The following is a 6,352-nucleotide window of genomic DNA, read 5'->3' as shown; positions in this document are numbered from 1 at the left end:
TAGGAATTGGCGAAACTCGCCTTGCTGGGGGTGGAGACCCCGAGCGTTGAACGTGCAAATGGTTAACCCATAAATATGGTCGTTATCCATATTAGGGCTGGCTTCTCCCGGCGGTGGCCTGGAGGGCCGCCGTCACTGCTCCCACGAGGACTGGTAGCTGCGTCATCAGCTGGTTGAGTGACCGCAGAAGCGCGGCCAGCTCGGTGGTGTCGTCTTTCGCCGTTTTGGGAAGACTTGACTCCCTCGCGACGTTTCCCGCAGCCGGCAGCGGAGCGGCGCGATGGGAACGCCCCGCGCCGGCGGCAACCCCTCCTACAGCCGCGGGCGCCGGCAAGCCGGCCTCCCCGACTGCAGGCGGTGCCGCGGGCGAGGGCAGCTGCGACGGCTGCGGTGCCGGTGCGGCCTCTCCTGCGAGCGGCCGTGGCCTCTCGGAAGGGGCGGCCGGCTTCCCCTTAGCAGCGTCCGCGAAGCTGCGACTCGGGTTTACGCGGCTCGTTCGTTTCCCGCTCTTGAATGCGGCGCATCCCCGGTAACAGGCGACGTGGTCCCCGTTACAGTTGCAGCACGTCGGTCGCTCCTTCTTCTTCTTCGGGCAGTCACGCGATGGGTGCTCCTCGGCGCACTTGCAGCAACGCACAGGCATTCTGCAGAACTTTGCCACGTGGTCCATGCGTTGGCAGTTGAAGCACTGGGCTCGCCTGCCTTTCGCGTGGAGTGGCTCGACTTTCACGTCGAAGTCGGCAATGTTTGCAACCTGAAAAATTTTCCGGTTGTCCACATTGTCGACTAAGACCACAAGGAACAAGGGCATGTCCTTGTGGCTCCTGGGCGACCTCATCAGGCCGACGTGGCGGGTCTGGAAGCCGAGTTCCTCCAGCTGCCGCTGTAGGAACGCCGGTTCCATCTTCATCGGCAGGTGACGGATGACGACCTTCAGCTGCTTTAGCTGCTCCGTACTCTGCGTGTAGCAGAACAACTTCTTGGCCTCGCAATGTCTCATGAGTTTCGCATGATCCTCCAAGGACTCCGCTCTGACCTTGTAGATGTCTGTCCCCGCGAACATCTTCAGCGGTTTTGCGATGGAGTACAGCATCTCTCGGAGTTCGCTGTACTCCTTACTCCAGTGAATGGTGATCAGCGGAGGGCGGCGGGGCGGTTTCGTCGCCGTAATCGGTGTTGTCCCGTCCCCGTCGATCTCGGCTACCTCAGGTAGATCTGCAAAGCGGTTTGCAGCCTCGACCTGTTCCGGCGTCACCGGTCCAAACGACCTGGGTTTCGCTGTGTGGCGACGGGAGGGCGCGGTGAAGCCTTCTTCATCCGGCTTCCTCGGTGATGCAGTCGTCATTCTGCGGCGTACCCTCCTCTTCTTCCGCCTGGCACGACCGGAACTTGCCTTGGGGGAGGGAGTGTCCTCTACGGCCGCGGCTGGGCGCTTCCGCGAGGTTTTCTCGACCTCGACAGGCTTGTCAGGTGTTGCCAGCCTGGACGTCGGTGAGGGCGTGGCGGCTTCAGTAGCCACCACGGCTGGTGCGACTGCTGGCGCTGGCGCGGCAGCTGTCGTGGCAACTGCGACAGGCAAATGACTGTCGCGAAACGCAGGTAACCGAGACCGGAGTCTCGTTATCACCTCCACCCTATCCGCGTCTGTTCCCATAGCCAGACGTTGCACGGCGATGCAGTACTCGTCGGGAGTCAGCATGGCCATGGCGGCGGAGAGTTCCTCCTTTGTCAGGTGGATCGGCGGCCTAATCCGGCGTCTCGGCAGAGACAGCGTGCGGGCGCGGCGCCGTCCGTTCGCGGAAGTTTCCACGTTCGTCCGACGCCCGCGAGCAACACTCTCACTCGTCGGTGGTGGGGGGCCAGACGCTGCCGTCGTCCGGGAAACTTCCCTTAGACCGCCATCTGCCTCATCCTCAGTCTCGCCGGGGCGATCGCCTCGTTCGAGCTCCTCCTCCATGTCTAACCCCGTACACGACAATTTTGCCTCTTTTGGAGGGCACGACAATTTGCTTTTTCAGACAATGGAGTCACGCCACGTGGATTTTGCCGCACGAGTTCCTAAAGGCCGTTGCAGGCTGTCGACTCTGAAAGAGAAAGTCGCTGGTTTGCGAGAACACGCAAGGCGAGAAGCCAAATGCGTGAACCCGCGCAGCCGATTGCTACAAAACCGCAAACAAAGGAATAGCCTCGGCAGCGTCAGCTAAGAGCGTCCGCTCGCTTCGGCATCCACAGCGCAAGTGCGTCGCGTGCGTGCCTTTCTAAAGAGATGTCGTTCCGAGAATGTTGGCAAGAGTACTTAGCAAACGACATCTACGGTGGCGCAACTTTTCAAATTTCTTCATGCTGCGATACATCTCCTCCCCGTAAAGGTGTATGATGTTCCAAATTTTGTTAAGGTTATCCATCACATCGATTCTGCAGCAGGTAGGAGAATCAAGAAACGAGCCAGCCTCGCATTGGTACGTGAGAGAGTGCAATTCACCCGCCGGAGCCTTGAGTTTATCTCACAGGAATTACTGAAATTACATTTGCAACTGGCTACTAAGTTCACTTCTTTTTCCTGGGATTGGATTGATGGTGTCACCTGGGTGTCAGCTGATTCCGCCCATAAGAAGGCTACGGGACGTCAAACAGCTAAGTTCTCACGTCTCCTGGACAAACCATCTCTGCAGGTTCCGTGCAAGACTGTCATCAATTTGAGTGGCATGGTGTTGAGTGATGATGCGGTCTCGGTTTTGCAGAAAGGTCTCAACTTCGCTCCCACCCCCAAGTTCACTCCGGTCCCAGAAATTGTTAGTGCTGTTGAACAGGTTGCAGCTCGACTTCCGCCAGAATCAGCCGAGGAAATACGTCGTGAAACTTGTCGTGCGTTGACGAAATCCAAGCCCATGAAGTCAAATATCAGCAGTAAAGAGAGGGCGGCCATTCGTGATCTGAGGGAACGCTCTGAAATTGTTGTCTTACCGGCTGACAAAGGCAATGCTACAGTTGTTGTCTCCCATAAGGACTACACTGATAAGATGCAGAGCCTGCTAAATGACGATTCCTACCGGAAGATCAGCGTTGACCCTACAAAGAAGGTGGAGAACAAGACGAGGGTTCTTCTCAAGGACGCAGATTTACCGAAGGGTGACGCTAAGAAATTGTTACCCCAAGGTCCGGTACCGCCTAGACTATATGGACTCCCGAAGGTTCACAAAGAGGGGGTACCATTACGCCCCATTGTCAGCAACATCAGGGCACCTACATATTTGTTGGCCAAATACCTGACGGGAATATTAAGTCCTTATGTGGGTAAATGCCCTCATCACATCCGTAATTCCGTGGATTTTGTTAAACGCCTTGATAGCTTCAGGTTGGATGAGCCAGATATCATGGTGAGTTTTGACGTCGTTTCCTTGTTTACGAGGGTACCCCTGCGAGAGTCGCTAGAGTTGATTGGTCAGAGGTTTGACGAGAATACCACTGAACTTTTTAGGCATGTCTTGACTTCCACGTATTTTCTTTTTAATGGAGAATACTACGAACAAACGGAGGGAGTCGCCATGGGTAGCCCACTCTGACCGGTGGTAGCGAATTTGTACATGGAGAACTTCGAGGAGGAAGCCCTGTCGTCATCCGAATGGAAACCTACTTGCTTTTTCCGTTACGTGGACGACACGTTCGTCATCTGGCCACATGGTATGGATAAACTCCTTGACTTCCTTACACATCTAAACTCCATACATCCCAACATCAAATTCACTATGGAGACTGAAACGGAGGGTAAATTACCTTTCCTTGACGTCTTGGTCAGGAGAAGGGCTGACGGCACCCTAGGTCATGGGGTGTATCGAAAGACAACACACACTGATCTGTATTTGCACGCAACAGCTGCCACCACCCTTCACAGAGGAATGGGGTACTTAAAACACTAGTACATAGGGCGCGCACTATCTCTGACACAGAGAGTCTACCCCAGGAATTGGAACATCTGAGAACTGTGTTTCGAAAGAATGGGTACTCAGAGTGGCAGATCCAACGTGCTCTCCGCCCAACCACTGCAGCACAACATGTTGAGATGGATGAAGTCACGAGGGAGGAGGTAGGCACTGCATTTATTCCATACACAGGCGCACTCTCGGGGAAAATCGCCCGCATTCTGAAGAAACACCGGGTTGGAACTGTGTTTTGTCCTCCGAATAAAACTCGTGCACTGGTGGGGAGCACCAAAGATGACCTCGGTTTGAGGAAGGCCGGCGTGTACCAGATTCCGTGTCAATGTGGCAAGTCGTATATTGGTCAGACGATGCGTACCATCGAGGATCGATGCCGTGAACACCAGAGGCACACTCGACTGATGTATCCGAGCAAGTCGACGGTCGCTGAACATTGTTTGTCGGAAAATCACGCTATGGAGTATGACCGCACGAGGATTCTGGTACAGACGTCGAGATACTGGGACAGCGTTGTTAGAGAGGCTATCGAAATTCGCACCAATGACGACCTCATAAACCGTGACTGTGGCTATAATCTTAGCAAGGCTTGGGAACCAGGGATTGGGTTAATCAAGAGTAAATCGAGCAAACGCATAGTTGTGACGACCACGGCGGACAGAGCCATCACACCGACGTCATCTCAGACGCCGTCGCAATCTGTTCCACCGCGCTACCGTGGTGCGGGGCGCGGACGGCGGAGGGAGCGCGCCGCGGGCGGAGGAACGACAGGAACGACATATGTATGTCTATACTGCATCACCTCGAGCCAAGAACAGGCTCGTCATTCCAGCGTCAGCGTCAGCGACCGAACCCAGTTCCTCCTGAGCAGCCATAGCGTACGGATCTCCGTGCCGGCACGTTCACAGGAGCTCAGTCCGTCAGTTCACCTGATGATGGCGACATGTTTGATCGCCGAAATATTGTGCCCGTTGGACACTATAGACCGGCAGTACACCCGTGGATAATTTGATATAGTAATTGTTTACAGTGGTGGCTTAGTTTCTAAGCAGCGTTGGCATTCGAGTCTTAGTTAGACTGAGTTTTTGAGTCACTATCGATCAAACAAGCAGTTTAGTCATGTGTATGTGTGATGTGAAAGTGAACTGTCGACTTGCAACGCTATTTTTTTATTTACATCATCATGAGTTTGTCGAAAAAACGGAAATACAGTGCTGATTACATTAAATACGGTTTTGTTGCTGTAAAAAAAAACAATGGTGTCGACCTGCCGCAATATGTTATTTGTTATGAAGTTTTGAACAATGATTACATGAGACCTTGTGGTCTCGAACATCATTTGTGGACTAAATACAGCTCTTTAAAAGATAGGCAGATGGAGCTTTTGCTGCTAGACGTGCAAATTTGAAACATATGAAGTTGGGTAGTACTGGATCCATTGTTCAGTCTTCTAAAAAGCTATCCTAGGTTCCTATGAGATATCGCTACTCATCGCAAAAGCTAAGCAGGGTCATATTGTTGGAGAAACGCTTGTCAGGCCCTATTTGTTGAAAACAGCTGATATTGTTCTTGGACCAGAAAGTAAACAAAATCTTTCACATACTGATAACTGAAAACACTGTGAAATGTCGGATTGATGATATGGCTGTTTACATAACAAATCCTGTAGTGCAGGCAGTAAAAGAATCAGAATTTTTAGCGATACATTTGGACGAGAGCACAGATGTTGCAAACTGTTAGTTTTTACTCGATACACACAAAACGAAAAAATTAAAAATGAGATGACATTTTCTACAGAGCTAGCGCCTACTTCAAGAGCAGTTCATATAATGATAGCTATATCTAAATTCTTTTGCAAATATGAACTGTCATGGCAAAAGCTGATCAGCGTGTGCACAGACGGCGCCCCATCAATGCTTCGATCTCACTAATGATTCGTACAGATGCTCAGAGAAAAGACTCCTAAGATTATTTCAACTTAGAAATAAAGTGAATCAGTTTATGGAAATTAAAAACCAAACCGCCAAGTGTTCAAGTTGTGTTGCCTTGTCTGGCAGATATTTTCGATTCATGGAACTCCCTGAACTTGAAATTCCAAGGTGAAGATTTGAACATAATTTATCATCGAGATGCCATAACAGCTTACACTGATAAGTTGCAACTTTGTAAACTGTGGTGTCACCGCCAGACACCACACTTGCTAGGTGGTAGCCTTTAAATCGGCCGCGGTCCGTTAGTATACGTCGGACCCGCGTGTCGCCACTATCAGTGATTGCAGACCGAGCGCCGCCGCACGGCAGGTCTAGTCTAGAGACTCCCTAGCACTCGCCCCAGTTGTACAGCCGACTTTGCTAGCGATAGTTCACTGTCTAAAAACGCTCTCATTTGCCGAGACGAAAGTTTATCATAGCCTTCAG

This window comes from Schistocerca gregaria, chromosome X (genome assembly GCF_023897955.1).
Source record: "Schistocerca gregaria isolate iqSchGreg1 chromosome X, iqSchGreg1.2, whole genome shotgun sequence".
NCBI lineage: Eukaryota > Metazoa > Arthropoda > Insecta > Orthoptera > Acrididae > Schistocerca > Schistocerca gregaria.
Note: the sequence above shows the minus strand (reverse complement) of the source record.